This window comes from Mustela nivalis, assembly GCF_964662115.1.
Source record: "Mustela nivalis genome assembly, chromosome: 6".
Classification (NCBI taxonomy): domain Eukaryota; kingdom Metazoa; phylum Chordata; class Mammalia; order Carnivora; family Mustelidae; genus Mustela; species Mustela nivalis.
In genome coordinates, this window is record NC_139025.1 from 94,772,155 (window position 1) to 94,799,927 (window position 27,773).

A 27,773-nucleotide genomic window follows, 5' to 3' on the forward strand; every position below is an offset into this window, starting at 1 on the left:
CAATGGAAAAAAGACAGCCTCTTCAATAAATGGTGCTGGGAAAATTGGACAGCCACATGCAGAAAAATGAAATTGGACCATTTCCTTACACCACACACAAAAATAGACTCAAAATGGATGAAGGACCTCAATGTGCGAAAGGAATCCATCAAAATCCTTGAGGAGAACACAGGCAGCAACCTCTTCGACCTCTGCCGCAGCAACATCTTCCTAGGAACAACGCAAAAGGCAAGGGAAGCAAGGGAAAAAATGAACTATTGGGATTTCATCAAGATCAAAAGCTTTTGCACAGCAAAGGAAACAGTTAACAAAATCAAAAGACAACTGACAGAATGGGAGAAGATATTTGCAAACGACATATCAGATAAAGGACTAGTGTCCAGAATCTATAAAGAACTTAGCAAACTCAACCCCCAAAGAACAAATAATCCAATCAAGAAATGGGCAGAGGACATGAACAGACATTTCTGCAAAGAAGACATCCAGATGGCCAACAGACACATGAAAAAGTGCTCCATATCACTCGGCATCAGGGAAATACAAATCAAAACCACAATGAGATATCACCTCACACCAGTCAGAATGGCTAAAATCAACAAGTCAGGAAATGACAGATGCTGGCGAGGATGTGGAGAAAGGGGAACCCTCCTACACTGTTGGTGGGAATGCAAGCTGGTGCAGCCACTCTGGAAAACAGCATGGAGGTTCCTCAGAATGTTGAAAATAGAACTGCCCTATGACCCAGCAATTGCACTATTGGGTATTTACCCTAAAGATACAAATGTAGTGATCCAAAGGGGCACATGCACCCGAATGTTTATAGCAGCAATGTCCACAATAGCCAAACTATGGAAAGAACCTAGATGTCCATCCACAGATGAATGGATCAAGAAGATGTGGTATATATACACAATGGAATACTATGCAGCCATCAAAAGAAATGAAATCTTGCCATTTGCAACAACATGGATGGAACTAGAGCGTATCATGCTTAGCGAAATAAGTCAAGCAGAGAAAGACAACTATCATATGATCTCCCTGATATGAGGAAGTGGTGATGCAACATGGGGGCTTAAGTGGGTAGGAGAAGAATAAATGAAACAAGATGGGATTGGGAGGGAGACAAACCATAAGTGACTCTTAATCTCACAAAACAAACTGAGGGTTGCTGGGGGGAGGGGGTTTGGGAGAAGGGGGTGGGATTATGGACATTGGGGAGGGTATGTGCTTTGGTGAGTGCTGTGAAGTGTGTAAACCTGGTGATTCACAGACCTGTACCCCTGGGGATAAAAATATATGTTTATAAAAAAAAAAAAAAAAAAAAAAAAGAAAGGACCAATACCCAACTTTTGTAGCAACATGGACGGGACTGGAAGAGATTATTATGCTGAGTGAAATAAGTCAAGCAGAGAGAGTCAATTATCATATGGTTTCACTTATTTGTGGAGCATAACAAATAGCATGGAGGACATGGGGAGTTAGAGAGGAGAAGGGAGTTGGGGGAAATTGGAGGGTGAGGTGAACCATGAGAGACTATGGACTCTGAAAAACAATCTGAGGGTTTTGAAGGGGTGGGGGGTGGGAGGTTGGGGTACTAGGTGGTGGGTATTATAAAGGGCACGAATTGCATGGAGCACTGGGTGTGGTGAAAAATAATGAATACTGTTATGCTGAAAATAAAAAATAAATTAAAAAAAAAAAAAAAAAAAAGATAATAAACTTCTTTTGTTTTAAGTGAAAAACAAAATCAGTGAATTTTGGTAGGTAGGTACATTTTATCTTAATAAAGTGGATAGTAAAAAATTTTAAAAAGCAAGATTTTAAGCAGCCTTAACATGGGACACAAGCAAACTGTTGCTGGGCTTGGCTTTAATCATTTTTGTATTGTATTTTATATGTGGTTTACAAATTAAAATTATATTCAGATGAAATTTAGGTGATCACTTTCATGTGCCTGGCAGTTGACAGGCCCTTTCATGTCCACCTCTTTTCTTTATATAGACTCAGGACACAATCTGAAACTTGAGATAATGGAGCTGCAGAATTATTCCTTGTGTCAGTATTTGTGTTTTATGGACTCTGCACTTCACAACACCTCCAGAATTTTTTCTTTATATTTTTCTCTGGGATCTATGTGGTCACTGTGCTGGGTAACCTCATCATTGTGGTCACTGTAATTTCTGACTCCCACTTGCATTCCTCTCCTATACACTTCCTGCTGGAAAATCTATTTTTCTTAGATATACGGCTAGCCTCATTTGCCACCCCAACATGATCAGGGACTTTCTTAGTGATCAAAAGCTCATCTCCTTTGGAGGATGTATGACTCAATTCTTCTTGCACTTTGTCAGTGGGCCTGACATAGTACTTCTGATTTCCATGGCCTATGACAGATATGCAAAACTTTGCATTACATGACCATGATGAGCCAGCAGATTTGCATGGGGCTGGTGTTGGTTTCATGGGTCATTGGATTTGTGCACTCCATCAGTCAAGTAGCCTTTACTGTGAATTTACCTTACCATGGCCCCAAAGAGGTGGACAGCTTCTTCCGTGACATTCCTCTTGTGATCAAGCTTGCCTGCATAGACAGCTATATCTTAGGTATACATATGATATCAGACAGTGGGTTGCTGTCCATGAACTGTTTTGTGTTCCTCTTGGTCTCTTACACTGTTATCCTCATCACTGCCTAACAGCGTGCTGCTGGTGGTGTATACAAAGCACTCTCTACTCGTTTTGCACAATCATGGTAGTCACACTCTTCTTTGCGCTCTGCATTTTCATTTACATGTGGCCTTTCAGTCAGTTCTCTGTGGACAAGCTCCTGTCTGTGTTTTATACCACTTTTACTTCACTCTTTTTTTTTAAATAAAGATTTTTATTTATTTATTTGTCAGAGAGAGAGAGTGAGAGCAAGCACAGGCAGACAGAGTGGAAGGCAGAGGGAGAAGTAAGCTCCCTGCGGAGCAAGGAGCCTCATGTGGGACTCGATCCCAGGACACTGGGATCATGACCTGAGCCGAAGGCAGCTGCTTAACCAACTGAGCCACCCAGGCGTCCCACTTTTACTTCACTCTTGAACCACCCCCCTTATCTACACAATGAGAAATAAAAAGATGAAAACCACTATGAAGAAACTGGGTAACCAATGCATGACTTCTCACTGAATTCCAGCTTTCCTTGGACTTACGTGTTCTTACTCATTCAGGGGATATCCTTTCTTTAATAGGATTCTGTATAAAGATTTCATTCTGATGTTTTACTGATATAATTTGTATTGTGTTATATTACAGAGAAATAGTTGTGGATTACAACAAAAATCATGTAAATAGTTTTATTCTACATAAATTTATACTTTAAATAAAATTTTATCATATAATTATAGTATTGCTACCTTATAATGTAAGATTTATATTACATTATAATTATTATAATTTTATTATATTTTATGTGTAATTTATCTATATAATATAATGACATTGTAATATCATATTAGTATAATAGTATAGTAGTTACTATATAATATATATAACTTTATGTAAACAGACATACATGTTCATACACATTCAATCCAAACATTCACTTTGGAATGGTCTTGGCAATTTTCTTTCTCTCTTTGTTAAACTGAATTTCTCTTACTAGTTTATTTTGCCTAAAGTATGTATACAAAATGCATTTTAATTTCCTAATCATAGGTCAGTATAGGAAGAGCCATCACTTCATGGGCCTTCAAGACATGAGATACTCAGCAGAAGGAAGCTAGTCTGAGAATAAAATGCCCTATGAATCTTTCTCTGGTTTTCAAAGTCTGTGAGGAGGAAAAAGACATGAAATCCTATTGATTTAAAAAACACATTTTTCTTGAGACTAGGTATTATGCTTGATCTTTTTATTGAAAAAATTAATGTATGCCAGTGAAATTCAATTATAGAAGTTATTTTCCACATGAGAAAAATCTGTATTTTATGGCGCAATATTTCATGGTATAAATTAAGCTATTGGTTGCTACTTAATATGGATTAGGAAATTAATCAGGTTTTACCCACAGACTTTAAAAAACACCACATTTACTCTGTATCTTACTGAATTGATTCCGTCCCTTGTGGACCTATTAAGAAGTGTGTTTGAGTACAACAGAGTCAAATCTTATTCTAAGTTTTTAAATTTCTTTGCATCCTAAAAGGACAATCATAAACAAGAGTTAACTTTTGTATTAGCTAAACTACTCATCAAAGAATTTAATCCGTTTTCTTGTATGTTGATTCTGAAACGTAAAACAAGAGGAGATAATTGAGCAATGTTTGGGTTACTTGAGTAACCAAATGAAACTTCCAATAATTTTGGACAATGTTTTTAATAAGAGGTATGTTCCTGTGTTCTTATGGCTTCTTATATGACTGTAATCTCACACATTTTCATAAACACTAAAAGAATACAGATTTAAAACTGCCTTGGGATAAATTTCTCAAGAGTCCTCTTGCTTGCTATTACAATACTACTGTGTTTTGATTTTACAGACTTTGGGCTTGTCAAATTTTATGACGAATTATACCTCTCTTTGTGAACAACTAAAGAGCTTAAAAGCTCCACTCTATTTTCACTACTGCATTATTTACAATAGCCAATATATGGAATAACCTGTGTCCAAGGGGAAATGAAAGGATAAAGAAATGGTGTGTGTGTGTGTGTGTGTGTGTGTGTGTGTGTGCCTTTGCTGAATCCCAAAGATTTTGGATAGTTGTGGTTTCATTTTCATTTGTTTCCATGAATTTTTAAAATTCTTCTCTAATTTCCTGGTTGACTCATTCATTCTTTAGTAGGATGCTCTTTAGCCTCCATGTATTTGAGTTCTTTTCAACTTTTCTAACTAGATATATAGATATTATTCAGCCATTTAAAAAGAATGAACTGTTACTCTTTAGACAAAATGACTGGACCCAGAGGGTATTATGGTAAGTGAAATAAGTCAGACAGAGAAAGACAAATACTGTATGATTTTACTTATATGTAAAGTCTAAAAAAACAAAAGAAAAAAACTGAAGAGAAAAAGTCTTACAGATACAGAGAAAAAACTGGTGGTTGATGTGAGGAGGGTGGAGATGGGCAAAGTAGGTGAAGGGATTAAGTGACACAAAATACCAGTTATAAAATAAGTAAGTCTCAGGGATGTGATGTACAGGATAAGGAATATAGTCAAGAATATAGTAATGACTTTGTAAGCTGATAATAACTAGACTTCCTAGGGGATCATTTGATAAAGTACAAAAATATTGAATCAATCTAATACATATTTAAATAAAATATTGTATGTCAATCATACTTCAATTAAAACAAAGAGTGGAAGGCGCCTTGGTGGCTCAGTTGGTTAAGCCACTGCCTTCGGCTCAGGTCATGATCCCGGAATCCCAGGATCAAATCTGACATTGGGCTCCTAGCTCTGTGGAGTGTCTGCTTCTCCCTTCGACCTTCTTTCCTCTCATGCTCTATCTCTCAAATAAATAAATAAAATTAAAAAAAAAAAAAAAGAGTGGATACCAACATAGTTTTTAGGACGATGATACTTTATTCTTATATTGTTGAAGAGAGCAAAAGCAGGGTTAAAATCTGAAAGTGAAAAGTTTTATTTATAAACATGCTAGAATACATTGAAATAAAAAGGAAGAAAACGTATTGTGTCTTTAGAGGTTAAATCCCATTATAAATGAACATCATGTCTATGGGAGTCTGTTTCATGTTTTCCTCTTAATGTCTTTATTTAAAAGTTTTGCAGGGACTTTTGCGTTTCCCTCTGAACAAAGGGGGAAAGAAGTGTTGGTTATCTCAACCCCCGACCCCTCCCTCCTGCCCAGTAAGGCCCAGCTGGGAGGGAATTTCTGTTGCCTCTGAAATCTTGAAATAAACATCAGAAGAAACAGCATCAAATGTCAATGTTTTGCTAAGGCAGGCAGTGGGTCCTAGAAACCGGTCTGCCAGAGCATCACCCAGTCTGCACCGCAAGAACACGCAAGGGCTCCAGGCTGTGCTGGAGCCTGCGGTTAGCCAGGTGCAGGCGCAGCAGGGAGTCCAGGGCCAGGGCTGCGGGGGCTGCCCGGAGGGCCGCCAATAAAGCGTTCGGGAGGTGGTGCGGCGCTGGCGTGCCTGCCTTTGGGCCTCGGTGCTTGCGTGTCTCCTGCTCCACCGGGCTGAGGCGGCTGGTGTTGTCCAGAAGGCCTCGGGGCAGGGTCAGGCACTGGTGGAGCACACACCGGGGCCAGGCCTGGCTGCCTGTGTGAGACCTCAGGTGTGCCTTACTAGCTCCTTGAAGGGCCGGGAGGCCTTCCTGACAAACGTGGGTGTGCTTGCCAGTGGAGGCTCCTGCAAGGCATGGCCTGCTTCCTGTTGCGGACTCCGAAGATGTCACCGGCCACTTGTGGGGGACGCTGGGTCTCCATCAGGTAGGTGAGCCGTCAGCAGGCCGGGGTGGAGGCGGCGCCGGGTCGTGTTGAAGATCCGGGTCGCCTTGTGGAAGATCATGCCCAGGTGTTGTCCTCCCGCGGTGCCCCTCTTTGTGTGATGTTCCTGTAAGGCTCCTTCTTGATGGGCCCCACATAATGGCCCATCTTGAGTGTTCTCCGGATAGGCTTCTGGTATGGCTCTCCTTCCTCGGGCCCTATAGTTGGGTCCTGTATTGTGGTGATGTCACAGCATATGCAAATAGGGAATGAGAAGTTTGGATTCCAGAATTTTGTCCCGACCTTGGGCAACCATCAGTCGGGGATGGGGCGGTGATTTCAGAGTTGTGTGGGTCAGTCAGCAGTTGTGGTCAGTCTGGTCCCAAAACTGACTGGGAAAAGAAGTTGTCATTGTTTCAGGGAGGGGTGATGAGTGCTGTTTTACAGGTCATCCTAATTAAAATGTCAAAATGGAGGGCTTACAGAGAGTTCCTGAGAACAAGACTCAGAGAAGGGGCTAGTTTTTAGTGTCTTCCATTTCAATTGAGACTGCATTCTTTAGGGAGGAGAATCCCATCATAGCCATTTCAGATTCTGCAGTGCTTCCATTATGTGGTAACATGGGGGGAAAAAAAAAAGTATAGAGAGAAGTTAAAAGGAAATCTTTCTGCCTTAGGATTAATTTCCTTGGTTTTTATTGGTGTATTGATTATTGACTTTGTAGATTATAGAGATAGCCATTTTTTATCAAGATACGTCTAATAACTATGCATTTGTTCAGTTAATTTCAGGGACCTACTATATTTCAAATTAGATCACACATTTTCAAGTGTAGTGGAAAAAAGAGAAGGAAACGGTCACAAAATATGCTGTCATGTGAAGTCTATGATAGTGATAAACATGATAACATGATATTTGAGTACAGGAGAGGGAAATTTAATCCAGTCCTCATGGTTAGGAAACACTTCCCTTATTAACTCAATTTTTCTCTGATTTCTAAGGATTTTGTGTTTTGTCTTATTACTACACACACGTAGGATGCTTAGCACAGAACCAGTCCTCTAGTAAATACTGATAGGTAATAGATCCCACAAGTGTTCATGACTTTGTAGATCTATCCAGTGGCTTTTTTTTTTTTTTTTAATTTAAATCAAGTGGCTCTTATCTGCAATCTCTGCTCTGCTCTTCATCTTGCTTTGACCAGATCCATGAAGATAGTGTGGACTCTTGCACCCTCACTTTAGATGCAGAAATCCCTGGATTTTAGTGTCTAGAGGGGAGGAGATCCCTGCTTGAATTGTTAGTGAAACTTGAGTGGGCAGAGTCATCAGTTTTCCCCAAACTATGGGCTTTTGTGGGGACTTTGTCCTTGTTCAGTGCACAGGGAACTATAGATTGTATTTTTTTTAAGTTTTTATTTAAATTCTGGTTACTTAGGGCACCTGGATGGCTCAGTGGCTTAATCATCTGCCTTCAGCATGATCCCAGGATCCTTGGATGGAGCCCCAGCTCAGCGGGGACTGCTGCTCCTTCTCCCTCTGCCTGTCCCCCTACTTGTGTGATTTTCTCTCTCTCTCTCTCTCTCTTTTCTCACCCCCTCAAATAAATAAAATATATTTTTTTACATTTGCATATTAACATATTTATTTTAATAACATTTAATAAGGAACATTAATATTGCAGATATTGCTTTTCCCATGTCTCCCATGTCCCTATTCAATCACAAATAACATATGAAAAACATTTCACTGTAGTGATTCACATATTTACAGAATAAAGAGATTTTTCAAATATAAGATCATTTTTTTTTTTAAAGATTTGATTTATTTGACGGAGAGAGAGGAATCACAAGTAGGCAGAGAGGCAGGCAGGCAGAGAGAGGGGAGGAAGCAGGCTTTTTGCGGAGCAGAGAGCCCAATGCGGGGCTCGATCCCAGGACTCTGGGATCATGACCTGAGCCAAAGGCAGAGGCTTTCACCCACTGAGCCACCCAGGCACCCCTAAGATCATTATTTTAAAGATGAAAAGTGGATTCCATGTGATGAAAAATAAATTGCTTAAAACTCTATGGTGATCCAGTGGCAAATGTAGAAATATGTCCTCTAGGTAACAGACAATGTAGACTTTATTTTGAAGCTAATGAATTTCTAAGAAAGTTCTTTCAGATAACAATGAGTCTGATCACATTAGATTTTGTCTGATTATTGCACAGAGGCAAGAAGAATGTGCATTTAGAAACTTTCCATTGTTTTGCTGAAAATTTTTTAAGGAATCTCAGACTAAACTTTTAAAGCATCTGAATGTTAAAAAAAAAATCGCCACCTGTTCTCAAATAAATTTGGATTCCTTCCTTTCTTTTCAAGAACACACTCATATTTTTGGGTGAACTTTACCAAATGGACTTCCTTTACTCATCTCTAGGGGAAGAATTTTATAAAAGGCCTATCAGATGTTATTTCCTGGAACTACCTTGAAACTATTCACTCCACAAAGTGTACCTTAGTTCTTGGAAAAGTTCCTTCATAATTGTATTGTTATGTTCATAGATAATAATTATTTTGCATTGCTATCCATTATCTGGATTTTATAGCATTGTCAAATGACCTTCCTAGAATGAATCCGATTACTGAGAGGAGAACCTTCTGGAGTCCAGCCAAGCACAGTTCCCTACAGTATCCTGCCATGTCATACATATACATGAAATTTTTCATGCCTTCTAATGTTTCCACAATAGTTTCTATTAAAAAGAACAAACAGTACAGAGTTCAGAATGCTTAGTGACTTAGAAATTATGCTCTTTTAAAATATTTAAGCAATGTGTATTCTTTTTATTAATTTTTTATTTATTTATTTATTTTTCTTTTTTTATATAATTTTTTTATCTATGTCTGCATATTTATTTTTTTTAAATATAATTTTTTATTTTTTATAAACATATATTTTTATCCCCAGGGGTACAGGTCTGTGAATCACCAGGTTTACACACTTCACAGCACTCACCAAAGCACATACCTCCCCAATGTCCATAATCCCACCCCCTTCTCTCAAACCCCCTCCCCCCAGCAACCCTCAGTTTGTTTTGTGAGATTAAGAGTCACTTATGGTTTGTCTCCCTCCCAATCCCAACTTGTTTTATTTATTCTTCTCCTACCCACTTAAGCCCCCATGTTGCATCACCACTTCCTCATATCAGGGAGATCATATGATAGTTGTCTTTCTCTGCTTGACTTATTTCGCTAAGCATGATACGCTCTAGTTCCATCCATGTTGTCGCAAATGGCAAGATTTCATTTCTTTTGATGGCTGCATAGTGTTCCATTGTGTATATATACCACATCTTCTTGATCCACTCATCTGTTGATGGACATCTAGGTTCTTTCCATAGTTTGGCTATTGTGGACATAAGCAATGTGTATTTTTATTTGTTTAGAAGGTTATAGAGCTAGTGATCCTAAGGATTTTATTGTACACAGAGATCTAAAATGCACAGTATTTGTATGTGCATATATCTTGTGCTTCTATGTATATCTGCATGAAATACAACAAAGGTGAATCAAACATTGATGGATAAATAAGAAAGTAGGTAGACACATATTTTGAGAGATATCTGATTTATTGGTATATACTCTGAGTTTTGATTAATATAGAAAAGAAGTTTATTTTGCTTTATTGCAAAAACATGTTGCAGATTTTGGTTGCCAAACCGTGGAAAGAACCAAGATGCCCTTCAACAAATGAATGGATAAGGAAGATGTGGTCCATATACACTATGGAGTATTATGTCTCCATCAGAAAGGATGAATACCCAACTTTTATAGCAACATGAATGGGACTGGAAGAGATTATGCTGAGTGAAATCAGTCAAGTAGAGAAAGTCAATTATATAGTTTCACTTACTTGTGGAGCATAACAAATAGCATGGAGGACAAGGGGAGAAGGAGAGGAGAAGGGAGTTGAAGGAAATTGGAGGGGGAGATGAACCATGAGAGACTATGAACCCTGAAAAACAATCTGAGGGTTTTGAAGTGGCGGTGGGGTGGGGGAAGGTTGGGGGAACCAGGTGGTGGGTATTAGAGAAGGCTCGGATTGCATGGAGCACTGGGTGCGGTACAAAAACAATACTGTTACGCTGATAAGAAATTAAAAATTTAAATAGATAAATAAATAAAATTAATATCCATATTTTATCTATTATGAATAATACTACAATAATGATTATAAGAGCACAAGTATATGTTCAAACTTGATTTCATTTCATTTTGTTTTCTTTGGGTGTTTTCCAGAAGTGGGATTGTTGGATCATGTCGTAGTTTTACTTTTAACTTTTTGAAGAATGTCTATACTATTTTCTTAGTAGCTGTACTAATTAAAATTCCCATCAATAGCGTTCAAGTATTGTGTTTTTCCACGCTCTCCCAAACACTCATTATTTTTTTTATAATAGCCATTCTAAAAAGTGTGAGGTCATATCTCCTGATTTTGATCTGTTCTACTGCTGAGGCAAAGGCTCAGAAAGTTGAATTCACTAGCCCAAGTTAACATTTCTAGTATGTGACAGAACTAGAATTAGATCTACCATTGGCTCCCAAAATCTGTAACATGTTTTTGCAATAAAGCAAATAAATAAAATCTTAAGAGAATTCCAGTTAGTTTACAGTGTAATATTTTCAGGTGTACAATATAGTGATTCAGTGCTTCCCTTCAACACCTGGTGCTCATCACAAGTGCCCTCCTTAATCCCCATCAACCACCTTGTCTCTGCTAGCTGTTTGTTCTCTACACTTAAAGAGTGTTTCTTGGTTTATCCCTCTCTCTCTTTTTTCTCCGTTTGCTCTCTTGTTTTGTTTCTTAAATTCCACCATTTTTTTCCTTTTTTTTAGTACGTTTAAAGTACATTTCACACTCTGCATAGAGCTCAGCAAGGGGTACTGGCTTAGCCACCCAGGCTCCCCTTGCACCACAGGTTTTAAATAGAGGAACTTTTTTGAATTTTGAGGTAATGTTTATGAAGTTTACCTTCACCTTATTTTGACATAAAGTAAATAAAATTCAGAATATAGTGTTTTCCAAAGTGTAACTTGAAGACTGCCTACATTAAAATCACCTGTGATGCTTTTTGAATGCAAAGAACATGAATCTATCATTGCTTTGCTGAATTAGCGTTCTAGGAATGAATCCCAGAAATGTGTTTTTTACACTAAGTTGCTTCAGGTAATTCAAATTCACAATCCTGGCTAAGAACCACTGGATTATTGTTGACATTATCCATCTGCAGGAGTATTTGCTATTAAGGCTTGGTTAGAAGGATTTGCTTATATGATTAATCTCTCTTAATGCACTGGGATGCATTCTCAGGTAAACATCATGTGGATATATTAAATCAAAAACTATAACCTCATAAAATGTGTTGTTTATTGGCAGAAAAGTTGGTTACTGAGAAGTTACTGTGAAGTTGAAGCCCTCTTAAATATTTCTTCTCTATATGCAGTCATTGAAATCAGCTGCTTCCTTTTTAAATTTTCTGAATATTAATGTTTTTCTTTAACATCGATATTTAAGTAGCTTTTAAATCAAATTATTTTTTGTAAAGAATCTTTTGTTTTGTTTTGTTTTTTGTTTGTTTTTAAAAATTTTATTTATTTATTTGACAGATGGAGATCACAAGTAGGCAGAGAAGCAGGCAGAAAGAGGAGGAAGCAGGCTCCCTGCTGAGCAGAGACCATGATGCAGGGTCCTGGGATCAAGCAGAGGCTTTAACCCACTGAGCCACCCAGGCACCCCTGTAAAGAATCTTATAACGTAATTTCTTTTTTTTTTATTAATTAAATTTATTTATTTTCAGCATAACAGTATTCATTATTTTTGCACCACACCCAGTGCTCCATGCAATCTGTGCCCTCTATAATACCCACCACCTGGTACCCCAACCTCCCATCCCCCCACCACTTCATTCCCCTCAGACTATTTTTCAGAGTCCATAGTCTCTCATGGTTCACTTCCCCTTCCAATTTCCCCCAAATCCCTTCTCCTCTCCAACTCCCCATGTCCTCCATGATATTTGTTATGCTCCACAAGTAAGTGAAACCATATGATAATTGACTCTCTCTGCTTGACTTATTTCACTCAGCATAATCTTTTCGAGTCCCATCCATTTAACGTAATTTCTAAATGCTAAATTGTCAGGGGTGTCTGGTTGGCTCCATAGGTTTGAATATTTAATAAAGGAAATCAACCTTCAGTGTTCATGGGCCTGCTCCTGGGCTCCTAGGTAAACTATACTTTAACATTTCCAAGATCAGAATGGCTTAACCAGACTTGAGAGCACAGACTCAGTTTCTGCCCCAGCATACCTTGTACATCTGTTTCAAAACAGATAAACTAAAATAAATACTTCAAACTAAAGTTAAGAGTAAAAATCTGCCTAAGTTCTGATCCCATACCTCCAAAGCCTTGCACATATGAAAAGCATAAGAAAAAATATATACTTTTCTGGAGTGTCATTTCTCATGATGATTTGTAAGACTTCTTTTTTAAGAGTTACTTATTTTTAGACAGAACATGGGTATAGTGCATGCATGGGAGCATGCAAGCTTTGGAGGGTGGAAGGGTGGGGCAGACAGGGAAAGAAAGAATCTGAAGTCAATTTGCCTCTGAGCATGGAGCCCAACATGGGGCTAGATTTCATGACCCTGAAATTATGACCTGAGCCAAAATCAAGAGTCAGATCCTCAACTGCCTGAGCCACCCAGGCATGCAGATTTTTAACTCCTTGTGTAACAAAAAGCATGTATAATTTCATATTAAAACATTCCTTTTCCTGAGCACTCTTTTTGTGAAGATTTTGTATCCCAGTCAACAGTCCTAACTTGGGTTCCAATAAAACTTTCTGAAGTTCTAAAGGTTTATTCATTTTGTGTCAACATATCTAGAATCAGACTTTCTAGGAATAAAACGCTGGTGTTATATAATTTCAATATTGCAGTTGTTTTCAGTGAGTGATTAAATCTTAAGTTTTCAGGTCTATCTTTGTTAAATTCAGTCTATTTTCATTTTTATCTAGATTCTTCAAATGTAGGTATTTTGAAAATTAGAGATTATGACAGTTATCTGAGTTTATAAGTCTTCTCTTTGAGACTGTGATGTGAAGGCTAGCTTCCTTGGGCACACCAGTTTCTCAGCTTTATCTCTTCAACTGAGGAAGTTCATCCGACTCTATCTGGGTTTCTTTTCTCTGTGCTGCAGCCTCGAATCTCTCACAGCAAAAAAGCCTGGACACTTGTAGGACTCAATTTATTTGTTTCCTGTCCCAGGGACTACTGTATCCTTCACTGCCTGAAGTCCAGGATTCTGATAATGGTTATTTCATGTTTTTAAGTTGTCTCAGATGGGAGAGTAAGTCTAGTCTGTGTTACTCCATGTTAGGCAGAAGCAGAAGTCATGGGCCATGTGAGAGAGAGAAAATTTCTTTTCCTGAAAATAAGCCTAGATATGAGTGAGGTAAATGGAGTGTAAGATTCTAGTGATACCATTAGAGGTGCTGGGTGGAAATTAGAAGTTCATCATGAAAAGTTTGAAATAAGAGGAAAACTCAGTTATATTGTTGAATTCACAGCTTTGCTCAATTATAAACGAAAAGCAGTGACTGTAAATAGTAGACTGTAGCTCCATTGCCAAATTTGGAGAACTGTCAATTGAATAATTTCTTTACATTCTGTCAAATGATTTTTTTCTGCATAAATTAAAATAATACAGGTTTTTTTCTTTAATCTCTTGGTATAGTACTGAGAATTTCTATAAAATGATCCATCTTTTGACAGATTATCCTGGGATAAAACCCACTTGGTGTAGGAATGCTTAAATATAGTATTGGTTTGAGTTTGTGTGAATTTTTTTGCATTTGTTATAGTTAGGTTGGTTTATAATTTTATTTTGCTGTTCTTTTTTTCCTTTGGCATCTTATAAGTTTAAGAATGTATTTTTTTCTGGAATACTTCTTTGTAAGGGAAAACATTTATTTTCTAGAAAATTCATCAAGATCATTTGTAAAGCTTTTACAGCGTGGTACATTGGGGAAGGATTAAACAGGAAAGTATTGCTACCAAAATTCAGTTTCTTTTGACCTTATTTATATTTGGCTCCAAATATATTTTGTTGCTATTGAAATAACACTTTATCTTTCTACCATTTTTACATAAACATTTTTATTTATTAAAGAATTATGTACATTCAGAAGAGTACACAAATAATAATTTTATAATTCAATAAAATTCCAAAAATTAAGCATACTGTGTAACTAGAACCCATGTGGAGAAACACCATCAGTATACCAAAAGCTCCTGAACTTACATAATTGATTTGAGACTTTTCTCTTTTCTAATATAAGCACTTAATGGTATAAATCTCCCTTTCAGTATTCATTTAACTTTGTCCCTATGAATTTTGATATGTTGTATTTTCATCTTCATTCAGCCCATTTCACATTATTTTTAGTCCAATATATTTTTCATTGTCCTTGAAATTTGTGCTATGAGTCATGGATTATTTAAAAGTGTTTTGTTTAATTTCCAACTGTTTGGAAATATCCAATTATCTTTCTATTGTTGCTTTCCAGTAAGTGACCATTTTAGAGAACAATCTTTATACAATTTAAATTGATTTAAATTTTTTGAGGTTATTTTATGTCCCAAGATACAGTCTGGTTTAGTAATTGTTTTGTGCATATTTGAAAAGACTATGTATTCTCCTGGAGTTGGATGGTGTATTCTAATAAATGTCCATTATGTTCTGTCACTTGGTGGTATAGTCAAATTCTTCTGTATACTATATACTGAATTTCTTTCTAGTTGTTTTATTAGTTGTTGAGCAAAGGGGTATTGAAGTGTCTAAATATAATTGTGAATTTGCTTTTTCCTTTTAGCCCTGTCAGTTTTTTCTTCACATATTTTGCAGTTCTCTTGTTCAGTATATATATACATTTATGATTGCTAATCTTATCGGACTTTCTCCTTTTTTTGCTGTATAATATTCTCTGTGTCTGATAATTCTCTTTGTTCTTGTATTAATAGTTATTCTAGCTTCTTCAGTTGTGTGCATGGTAATTAATTTTCAACTACTGTATCATTACATTTGAATTAAGTTTCTTATAGATGGCATTAAAGGGTCATTTTTCCACTTTTGCCAACCTGTCTCCTTAAATTGGTGAATTAAAACTCTTTAATGAAATGTTGATATGTTAAGTCTGAGTCTCCCCATATATTTTATGCTTGTTTCCTTATTTTTCTTTTCTCTCTCTCTCTCTCTCTCTCTCTCTCTCTCTTTTTTTTTTTTTTTTTTTTTTTTGCAGTCCTGGGCTTACTTGAATATTTAGAATTTTATTTTGATCTATCTGTCTCAGTGTAGCTCTTTTTTTTCCCCCCAGCTTTATTGACATCCAGTGTTGAGTAAGTTTTAGGTATAAAATACAACTATTTCATACATAGATTTTTCAAAATGATTACCACTGTAGTGTTAGAATGTTTGATATGTGGTTAGAATGGTTAGAATGTTTAATCTACACTCTCAGCAATCTTAAAATATGTAATATATTATTAAGTATAATCTTGGGCTATACATTGGTCCCCAAAACTTACTTGTCTCATAACTGGAAGTTATACCCTTTGACTAACTTCACTGAGTTCTCCTAAACCCCTGGTAAATACATTCTATTTTTACCTGCTGTAAGCTTACATCCACATATAAGTAATATCATACAGTATTTGTCTTTCTTGGACTTACTTCACTCAGTATAGTGCCCTCAAGATCCATCCATATTGTCACAAATGTCCTTTATTCTCCTGGTTGAATAATTGCCTGCGTGTGTGTGTGTGTGTGTGTGTGTGTGTGTGTGTGTGTGTATGTGTGTCTATATCTCACATATTCTTTACTGAGTTACCTGTTGACAGATATTTACATTGTTTCCATATCTTGGTGATTGTGAACAATGCTACATTGACTGCACATTGAATGTACCTGGGGCTCTGGGTTCCAGATTGCAACAAGGACCAGCCCCGAGGGGTCCTCCCAGACCCACTCCCTCCCAGACAACAGGTGCAAAGATGGATAGCCCCCATTCCCTAGCCTGGTCCCCCTTCCCCACGTGCTGGCTCCACCCGGGGTGGGGAAGTCTTGGAGGGGCCCCCAACCGGCCTCCTGCCATGTATGATGCCTGTAGACTTGTATATGACTCTCTTTGACATCATTTTTTCTTTCTTTTCTTTTTTTTTTTTTTTTTTCAGATATATACCAAGAAGTGGGATTGCTTGATTATATGGTAGTTTGATTTTAAATTTTTTTTTTTACTCTTTTCCTTACTGCCTGCACCAGTTAATATTCCTACCAACAGTGCCCAAGTATTCCCATTTCTCTGCATCCTCATCAATACTTACCTCTTTTCTTTTTGAAGACCTTACTCATTCTAATATGTGTGAACTGATAGCTTATTGTGATTTTAATTTACACTTCCCTGATGATTAGTGACATGGGGTACCATTTCCTATAGCTATGGGCCAGTTGAATGTCTTCTTAGGAAAAATTCTATTCAGCTTTACTGCCTATTTCTAAGTTAGATTGTTTATGGATTAATTGATTGCTATTGAGTTGTATGAGTTCCTTATATGTTTTGGATACTAACTTTTTTTTCTTAAAGATTTTATTTATTTGAGAAGGAGACAAGGAGAAAGAGAGTGAGCTCACACATAAAAGGGGGAGCAGCAGGAGAGGGAGAAGCAAACTCTCTGCTGAGCAGGGAGCCCTATGCAGGGCTTGAATCCAGAACCCAGAGATCAAGATCTGAACAGAAGGCAGGTGCTTAACCAATTGAGTCCCTAAGGTGACCCTTGGATATTAACTTCTTAACAGATACATGATTTGGAAATATTTTGTCCTATCCTGTATGTTGCCTTTTCATTTTGTTGTTTCTTTGTTGTGTAGAAGCTGTCTGATAATATCCCACATCTCATTTTTACTGTTGTAGCTTGTGTTTTTGGTAGTGTATACAAAAACTTGGTGCTAAGACCAGTGTCAAGGGATTTTTCCTTATGCTCTCTTCTAGGAATTTTGTGGATTCAGGCAGTATGTTTATGTCTTTAATCCCTTGCAGCTTCCACTCAGCTAACAGGAGAAGAATTAGGCACAAACAAGTCAACTGCAAGAGATTGGGAGCAGGGGACAACAGTCTAAAAGACTGCTGCATCTAGCAACTCCTCAGTCTCACTTTTATTAGATAGAAACAATAGCCAACAGAGGAACCCATGAAGTTCAAACATTGGTCACATGTCTTGTGGACATAGAAGGAGGAGGATAAAGTTTATAGTTAACCAAGCACATTCAAAGAACTCATCTAAATAACAATAGGTGCTTCTGGGAAGAGAAAGGAGCTATAACAGAAAAGGGAAGCAGGCAGTATTTCTGTCTCCACTGAGCTTACCTGGTGTTCTGGCTGCTCAGCTTCCCTGAAGGAGGAAACTTAAAGCCCTGAGCTGGCATGGCATTACCAGCTGCCCAGCTTCAAGGTCCTATATCATCCTTCTCTCCAAAGACCAGTTGCAGGTATATGTTTTTCTTAAGGCCCTATCTAAATGTGCTTGGTAATTAATAAAATCCTCCAGGGGTTATATTTTAAGTAACAAATTGTTCCAAGGGGCAGTAGTAGTCCTTTAACTTTAATGAACATCAATAAATAAATAAATAAATAAATAAGTCAGTAATCCATTTCAAGTTAATTTTTTGTGTTCTTCTTCTGGTTTTTTTTTATTGATTTTTTATTTATTTTCAGCATAACAGTATCCATTACTTTTTCACCACACCCAGTGCTCCATGCAATCCCTGACCTCTATAATACCCACCACCTGGTGCCCCAACCTCCAGCCCCCCCACCCCCCGCTGCTTCAAACCCCTCAGATTGTTTATCAGAGTCCATAGCCTCTCATGGTTCACTTCCCCTTCCATTTTCCCCAACTCCCTTCTCCTCTCTAACTCCCCATGTCCTCCATGCTATTTGATATGCACCACAAATAAGTGAAACCATATGATAATTGACTCTCTCTGCTTCACTGATTTCACTCAGCATAATATCTTCCAGTCCCGTCCATGTTGCTACAAAAGTTGGGTATTCATCCTTTCTTTCTTTTTTTCTTTTTTTTTTTTTTTATTTTTTATAAACATATATTTTTATCCCCAGGGGTACAGATCTGTGAAACACCAGGTTTACACACTTCACAGCACTCACCAAAGCACATACCCTTTGATGGAGGCATAATACTCCATAGTGTGTATGGACCACATCTTCCTTATCCATTCATCCACTGAAGGGCATCTTTGTTCTTTCCACCGTTTGGCGAACGTGGCCATTATTGCTATAAACATTGGGGTACAGATGGCCCTTCTTTTCATGACATCTGTATCTTCGAGGTAAATACGCAGGAGTACAATTGCAGGGTCATAGGGAAGTTTTATTTTTAATTTCTTGAGGAATCTCCACACTGTTCTCCAAAGAGGCTGCACCAACTTGCATTCCCACCAACAGTGGAAGAGGGTTCCCCTTTCTCCGCATCCCCCCCAACACATGTTGTTTCCTCTCTTGTTAATTTTGGCCATTCTAAATGGTGTAAGGAGATACCTCAATGTGGTTTTAATTTGAATCTCTCTGAGGGCTAGTGATGATGAACATTTTTTCATGTGTCTGATAGCCATTTGTATGTCTTCATTGGAGAAGTGTCTGTGCATATATTCTGCCCATTTTTTGATATGATTGTCTGCTTTGTGTATGTTGAGTTTGAGGAGTTCATTATAGATCCTGGATATCAATCTTTTGTCTGCACTGTCATTTGCAAATATCTTCTCCCATTCCGTGGGTAGCCTCTTTGTTTTTTTAACTGTTTCCTTTGCTATGCAGGAGGTTATGATTTGATGAAGTCCCAAGTTTATTTTCGCTTTTGTTTCCTTTGCCTTTGGAGACATATCTTTTTTTTATTTATTTCTTTGTTTGTCAGGGATAGATGGAGAGAGAGAGAGCGAGCACAGGCAGACAGAGAGGCAGGCAGAGGCAGAGGGAGAAGCAGGCTCCCTGCCAAGCAAAGAGCCCTATGTGGGACTCCATCCCAAGATGCTAGGATCATGACCTGAGCTGAAGGCAGCTGCTTAACCAACTGAGCCACCCAGGCGTCCCTCTTTGGTGACATATCTTGAAAGTTGCTGTGGCTGATATCAAAGAGATTATTGCCTATGTTCTCCTCTAGAATTCTGATGGATTCCTGTCTCACGTTGAGGTATTTTATCCATTTTGAGTTCATCTTTGTGTACGGTGTAAGAGAATGGTCAAGTTTCATTCTTCTGCATATAGATGTCCAGTTTTCCCAGCACCATTTATTGAAGAGACTGTCTTTTTTCCACTGTATATTTTTTCCTGTTTTGTCGAAAATTAATTGACCATAGAGTTGAGGGTCCATATCTGGGCTCTCTACTCTATTCCATTGGTCTATGTGTCTGTTTTTATGCCAGTATCATGCTGTCTTGGTGATCACAGCTTTGTAATAAAGCTTGAAATCAGGTAACGTGATGCCCCCAGTTTTATTTTTGTTTTTCAACATTTCCTTAACGATCTGGGGTCTCTTCTGATTCCATACAAATTTTAGGATTATTTGCTCCAGCTCTTTGAAGAATACCGGTGGAATTTTGATTGGAATGGCATTAAAAGTATAGATTGCTCTAGGTAGTATAGACATTTTAACAATGTTTATTCTTCCGATCCAAGAGCATGGAATGGTCTTCCATCTTTTTGTGTCTTCTTTGATTTCTTTCATGAGTGTTATGTAGTTCTTCAAGTATAGCTCTTTTACCTCTTTGGTTAGGTTTATTCCCAGGTATCATATGTTTCTTGGTGCTACAGTAAATGGAATCGATTCTCTAATTTCCGTTTCTGTATTTTCATTGTTAGTGTATAAGAAAGCCACTGATTTCTGTACATTGACTTTGTATCCTGCCACGGTACTGAAATGCTGTATGAGATCTTTTAGTTTGGGGTTGGAGTCTTTTGGGTTTTCCATATAAAGAATCATGTCATCTGCGAAGAGAGAGAGTTTGACTTCTTCATTGCCAATTTGGATACCTTTTATTTCTCTTTGTTGTCTGATTGCTGTTGCTAGGACTTCTAATGCTATGTTGAACAAGAGTAGTGAAAGTGGGCATCCTTGTATTGTTCCTGATCTCAATGGAAAGGCTGCAAGCTTTTTCCCATTGAGGATGATATTTGCTGTGGGTCTTTCATAGATAGATTTGATGAAATTCAGGAATGTTCGCTCTATCCTTATACTTTGAAGCGTTTTAATCAGGAATGGATGCTGGATGTTGTCAAATGCTTTTTCTGCAACAGTTAAGAGGCCCATGTGGTTCTTCTCTCTTCTCATATTAATTTGTTCTATCACATTGACTGATTTGCAAATGTTGAACCATCCTTGTAGCCCAGGGATGAATCCCACCTGGTCATGGTGGATAATCTGTTTAATGTACTCTTGGATCCTGTTTGCTAGGATCTTGTTGAGAATCTTAGCATCCATATTAATCAGTGATATTGGTCTGAAATTCCTCTTTCTGGTAGGGTCTTTGCCTGGTTTGGGGATCAGGGTAAGTCTGGAAGTTTTCCTTCTGCTTCAAGTTTTTGAAACAGCTTCAGGAGAAGCGGTGTTATTTCTTCTTTGAAAGTTTGGTAGAATTACCCTGGGAATCTGTCAGGTCCTGGGCTCTTGTTTTTTGGGAGGTTTTTGATCACCGCTTCAATCTCGTTACTAGATATTGGTCTATTCAGGTTGTCAATTTCTTCCTGGTTCAGATTTGGGAGCTTATAGTTTTCCAGGAATGCATCCATTTCATCTTGGTTGCTTAGCTTATTGGCATATAACTGTTGATAATAACTTCTGATGATTGTTTCTACTTCCTTGGTGTTCGTTGTGATCTCTCCCTTTGCATTCATAATTTTATGTATTTGAACTTTCTCTCTTTTTGTATTAGTGTGGCCAATGGTTTATTGATCTTATTGATTCTTTTAAAAAACCAGCTTCTAGTTTCATTGTTACATTCTACTGTATCTCTGGTTTCTACCTTATTGATCTCAGCTCTATTCTTGATTATATCCCTTCTTATGTGTGGACTTGGTATCATTTGTTGTTGATTCTCCAGTTCTTTAAGGTGTAAAGACAGCTGCTGTGTTCTGGATTTTTCAATTTTTTTGAGGGAGGCTTGGATGGCTATGTATTTCCCCTTTAGGACTGCCTTTGCTGTATCCCATAGGTTTTGGGCTGAAGTGTCTTCATTCTCATTGGTTTCCATGAATTGTTTCAGTTCTTCTTTGATCTCCTGGTTGATCCAAGCATTCTTAAGCAAGGTGGCCTTTAGCTTCCAGTTCCTTCTGAAATTTTCCTTGTGATGGAGCTCCAGTTTCAAAACAATGTGATCCTAGAATATGCAGGGAGTAATCTCAGTCTTTTGGTATCGGTTGAGTCCTGATTTGTGACCCAGTATGTGGTCTATTCTGGAGAAGATTCCCTATGCACTTGAGAAGAATGAGTATTCTGTTGTTTTAGGGTGTAATGTTCTGTATATATCTATGAGTTCCATCTGGTCCAAGGTGTCATTCAATGCTCTTGTTTCCTTATTGATTTTCTGCTTCAATGATCTATTTCTGAGAGAGGCATGTTAAGATCTCCTACAATTAGTGTATTTATATAAATATGACTCTTTATCTTGATTAACAGTTTTCTTATGTAATTGGCTGCTCCTATATTGGGGGCATAGATATTTACAATTGTTAGATCATCTTGGTGGATAGTCCCTTTAAGGATTATCCAGTTTCCTCCTATATCTCTGACTACAGTCTTTAGTTTAGAATCTAATTTGTCTGATATGAGAATCGCTACCCTGGCCCTCTTTTGAGGCCCATTGGCATGAAAGATGCTCCTCCATCCCTTCACTTTCAGTCTGCATGTATCTTTAGGTTCAAATTGGGTCTTTTTAAACAACATATGGATGGGTCCTGTCATTTTATCCAATCTGCAACCCTGTGCCATTTTGTGGGTGCATTTAGGCCATTCACATTGAGAGTGATTATTGATAGAGACGTTTTTATTGACATCGTGTTACCTTTGAAGTCTCTTTTTCTGTAGATTGTCTCTATATTTCTGTTCAATGCTATTTTTAGGATTTTTTCTCTTTTATAGAAGCCCCCTTAATATTTCCTGCAGTGTTGGCTTGGTGGTTGCATAGTCTTTTAAGCCTTGCTGGTCTTGGAAACTCTTTATCTCTCCATCCTTTTTGAATGTCAGTCTTGCTGGATAAAGTGATCGTGGCTGCATGTTCTTCTCATTTAGTGCCCTGAATATATCTTGCCAGCCTTTTCTGGCTTGCCAGGTCTCTGTGGACAGGTCTGACATTTTTCTGATGGGTTTTCCTCTGTAAGTATGGAGCCTTTTTTTCCTAGTGGTTTTCAGGAGAGTATATCTACAATTATGATACATTAATTTGACTATCATGTGCCTTGATGTTTTTCTGGAATCTATAATCTTGGGTGGAGGCTTTTCAGCCTCTAGTACGTTGAACGCTGGTTCCATTTGCGAGATTGGGAAAATTTTCATGGAGAACTTGTTCCACTATATCTTCTAGACTTCTTTCTTTCTCCTCCCCTTCAGGGATTCCAATAATTCTGACGTTGGAACATCCATGGCATCATTCATCTCCCTAATTCTGTTTTTGTGGTTTCTAAGCTGTTTGTTCCAGGCTTCCTCTTGATCCTTTCTCTCTATCTGTTTGTCCTCCAGATCACTAATTCTATCTTATGTCTCAGTTACCCTAGCTTTGAGAGAATTTAGATTAGATTGGAACTCATTGAGAGCATTGTGAACCTCAGCCCTTGTAGCTTTTAGCTCTGCCCTAACATTGTGAACATCCTGTCTGGTCGCTTTCAGCTTGCCGTGATCAATTCTGTTTGGCCATCCATGGCTTTCTCCAACCTAGCTATTGCCTGGATAATTGTTAGCCTGCATTCTCTTTCCGATATATTGTCTATGTTGATAGCCGTTAGCTCTGTTGCAGAAGGTCCAACCTCTGTATTTTTCTTCTTTTGGGCATTCCTCCTCGTCGTCATTTTGGTGAGAGATGGCTGAACAGATGTAGCTAGATGTATCGACTGTGGTGCAGTCAGGGTGCACCCTGGAACCCTTCTGAGCAATTAGGATTCCTCACCCTAACGAGAGAAAAAAGAAAAGAAAAAGAAAAAAAAAAAAGAGAGAGAGAGACAGGAAAGAAAGGGAAGATGAAAGAGAAGGTTCACCCCAAATGGGCCCCTAGGTAAGATTTATGAGGTATACAAACAAAAACAGACAAGCAAAAAGACTGATAAAAGTATATGACAAGAGAAAAAATATATATACATATGCAAATAAAGGAAGAACCTCGTCAAAAAGAATCCCAAGTGTAAGATTTATATACTGTCAGGACAAACACAAAAACACAGAAGCAGTGGTGGAAAAAAAAGATGGGAGAGTGGTTATAAATTCTCAGTGTGGGCAAGGAAGGTTGTTTTGATTCTTCCTGGATGTATCTTGATATCTTTGATGAAGGACTCAACTTTCCTAAGATAAAGCGGGATAAAAATTGGCTTACCTATAGGGGTAGTATTGATTGGGGAAAGGGGACTACTTTGAAGTTTAATTCTATGTGAATATTAGAAAATAAAAATAAAAAAGCAACAAACTAGACTAAGCTAAACTAATATTTAAAAAAAGAGAAATTCAAAAAATAGAAATGCAAAAGAAAAACACATGTGTATATATCAAAAAGTTCAGGTTAGAAGGTTATTATGGAATTTGATGTACTGGACACCTCACTGTGATGGTAAATAGGTTAAAAAATTATCTATATATAAAAAAATGAACCAGAATAGTGGGAACAAATTAAAAATAAAAGTTATCCTATGAAGTAGTGGTAGTGGTTCTCTTTTTTTTTCTTTCCTGGCTGGCTTTCTGGGGGAGGGGCTGGCCATGTGGGTTTTCAGTCAATGATGTTCTCTGAGTTAAGTCCTCCTGCCCCCCTGAAGGGGGTGGGCTCTGAGGAAACCGGTTTTTTCAGGCTTTTGTTCTCTGGAGGTTTTTATGTTTGTTCACATTTTTTTTTCCTCTCACCTTGACTGCTTTTGATGATTTTTGTAGGTTTAGAGGAAAGCAAACTGCACCCTGACCTCCCTCTCAGAGAGAAGCTTCGGTCTGTTCTTCTGTGGGTGTTGCAGAGCCCATATAAATTTGCCCTTGGCTGCTGGTAGAGCAGGTTCCAAGTCGCGGTCCCTGGGGCTGCAGTATCTTCTGCTTGTACCCCAAACCAAGGCAGCTGTGGCTGTCTGGGCAGCTCCAGACCCTCAGAGAGGTTCCAAGCAGGGATTGCACTTAGATTTTCCCACTGGCCCAGGCTGGGAGTGGCTGGTCTTTCTGGGTCTAAGATCGCCTGACTTGCATGCACCTCTTTCAGCGGATGCTGTAGGTCATGTGTGTGTCTCAGGCTCTGAAAACGGCGCGCAAGTCCTAAAGCACCAGGCTGGGCATTCACGCACCTCTCTCAGGGGAGAGTATGGGGCGCTCGTCTTAGGCTCTGAAACAATGGCGTGGGTCAAAGAGCGCTGGCTGGGCCTTTGTACCTCTCTCAGGGGAGGATGAGGGGCATGTGCATCTAGGGCTCTGTAGCAGGGCTCACACGTTCTGCCATCTGGCATGGCTCCCATCCCCTCACAGGAGCCAGACCCCACGCAATCTCGGGCGCGCTGGCGGCTCAGGGACCAAGGCCTGGTTTCTCCACTGCACTCTCTCTGGCTCAGCTCCAGGGGAGGCTGTCCTGGGACCAGGGACTTAAGCCCCTGTCCCTAGCCACCCCAATTCCCACAATCCCCCTCCTCCCCACCCCCCATGATCCTTTGCTCTTTTGGAGTGCTTTCAACCAGTCTCTAAGTTAATGCTGGTCCCCAAACGCAGGGCACTTTCACTTGTATTAGGGGTATTACTTTCCAACAGGTCACCTCTGGTGGCTCCCTCCCCCTTTTGTTTATCTTCTGATATCAGTCTGTCGTTCCCACACCGCTTTACCTGCCCACTGGCGTCTTCTGCCCCTGTAGAGATCCAGATGTGTATAATTTTCATCTCAGGCTGATTTCGTGGGTGATCGGAATTCTTTGGTAGGTAATCAGCTCACTTTAGGGTGCAGGTTGAAAAGACGCCTCCTCCTACTTCCCTGCCATCTTGTCCCCCCCTATAGGTTTTCTTTAGAAATGGCACATTTATAGGACACCTGTGTGGTTTAGTCAGTTAAGCATCTTCCTTCAGCTCAGGTCATGAGATCAAGTCCCACATGAGGCTCTTTGCTCAGCAGGGAGCCTGCCTTTACCTCTGCCTGCTGCTCCCTCCCCCTGGTTATACACTCATGCTTGTTCTGATGAAAAAGAAATAAAGTCTTTAAAAAAAAGTTATATTTAAATTTGTCATACACTACATTGGACAAACCAAGTTACATTGGCTAGCATAACATTTGTGAGACATGGATATATAATCCTTTTACAGGAAGGACAGTGAATCACTTGAAACAGTAACTCTCTTTACTATTGTGGCCATTCTCATTTGTACTTGATTTTAATTGGAATGCTTCACATTTTATTATTATAGAATGTTTCAGCCATTTATTTCTGGTGCAGAGATTCTTTACCAAGTAGAGAAATTTTCTTCTATCTCTGGTTTATTATGAAGTCTATCAAAAATGGGTGTTCAATTTTATCTTTACTTTTACTTTTTCTACCATTAGTAAGATGTTCCTATATTTTTCTATCAGTCAATGATTTTAAAAAGTTATGTTTATATATTATATTTGCATATGATGTAAATGAGGTAATATTGAATATCTCTTAAAGGACTAACCTCTATTTGATCATATTCTATTATTTGGAAATACTCTATTCAAGATATGTGTTAATATTAGATTTAAAATCTTCATAGCTCCAATTATTATACCAAAGGTCTCAAAAATTTGGGGATCATTACATAAATTTTGTTTATTCATAAAATGTTGATGCTATACTATGGAGCCATTAAAAGGCATTAGCAAAGTACTTAACTAAAGAGAAATTTCCATAAATGTCTTTCTTATTTTAAAAAATTTACTCATGGGCGCCTGGGTGGCTCAGAGGGTTAAGCCTCTGAGTTCTGCTCAGGTCATGATCTCAGGGTCCTGAGATCCAATCCCACATCGGGCTCTCTGCTCAGCGGGGAGCCTGCTTCCCCCTCTCTCTCTACCTGCCTCTCTGCCTACTTGTGATCGCTCTGTCAAATAAATAAATAAGATCTTTAAAAAAAAAAAGAAATTTACTCATTGTTAAAGAATGCATCTCAGTGTTTGTGATTGTGGTGAGCTTGGGGTGGGACAAACAAATTGAAGTTAAGATGATAAATAGTCTGAAACAAAAGAAGAGAGTTTTTAATGTGCTTAAGTGCACAGGCTCCTAATCTCTGTGTTAACCTATATTCCACAGTCTTTTCTCTAAGATTGGAAAGAGGTCTCATTGCCAGAATCACAACTTTTTCTTTATCCTCAGAGAGAAGGTTACTTCTACCACAGTTAAACAGCAAACTTATACCTGCCCAAATCATTTTATGTGTTTATATTTCTCTTGTTATTCCTAATAAAAAATCTGTGAATTAAAGTAGGAAACGTGTTTGAATTTGAAACAAATTCCAGCATGCTGAATGAGAAAATGGAGCCATTGTTTTATAAATTCCCTCTCTAGAGAGCCACTCCCCAAAGATGATCCTCAAAGAAAGTAAATGGGCTTCCTATTTCAGTTGCTCATTTTGTTCTGTGTAGATCATGAGACTATGATTCTCTTTTCAACTGTCAAGTTTCCTGTTGCTTTGTCAGTTTATGTAAGCAAGAGAAATATAAGAGGGCAAGCCTGAAGAGGCCCATGACTGCTTTTGTAATGTTCTCCTAAAAGGGTCTGCAGTTCTGTGAACACCCACAGTAGTGCATGGAACACTGTTATATTTGTTCTTTTTCTGAGATCTGAGACTAGAGTTTTCACTGTGATATAGAAGATGGTGTTCAACCATACAGATTTTTATGATACCCATCTTGTATCTACAGGTAAGGTAAAGCTCACATGACTCCAAGCCCCTCTATGTCCCCCCTTCCACCCATTCCTAGTTTTATATTCCACCACTTAAATATGAATTATGAAAATAGTTTTTCTTCAGAATTAAAGCCAGGCATTTTTTTTTAGAGCTT

General features: G+C 38.3%; 1 protein-coding gene and 1 pseudogene across 2 annotated transcripts in view; both read left to right on the plus strand.

Moving 5' to 3' along the window:
• LOC309866631 (olfactory receptor 11H6-like) overlaps nt 1-27,773 on the plus strand; it is a gene marked incomplete at both ends in the record, with an annotated part of 134,739 nt that overhangs the window by 101,167 nt on the left and 5,799 nt on the right.
• On the plus strand, nt 2,031-2,875 carry LOC309868103 (olfactory receptor 4K14-like; annotated as a pseudogene). Its single transcript has one exon. The product of its transcript is annotated as an olfactory receptor 4K14-like (transcript).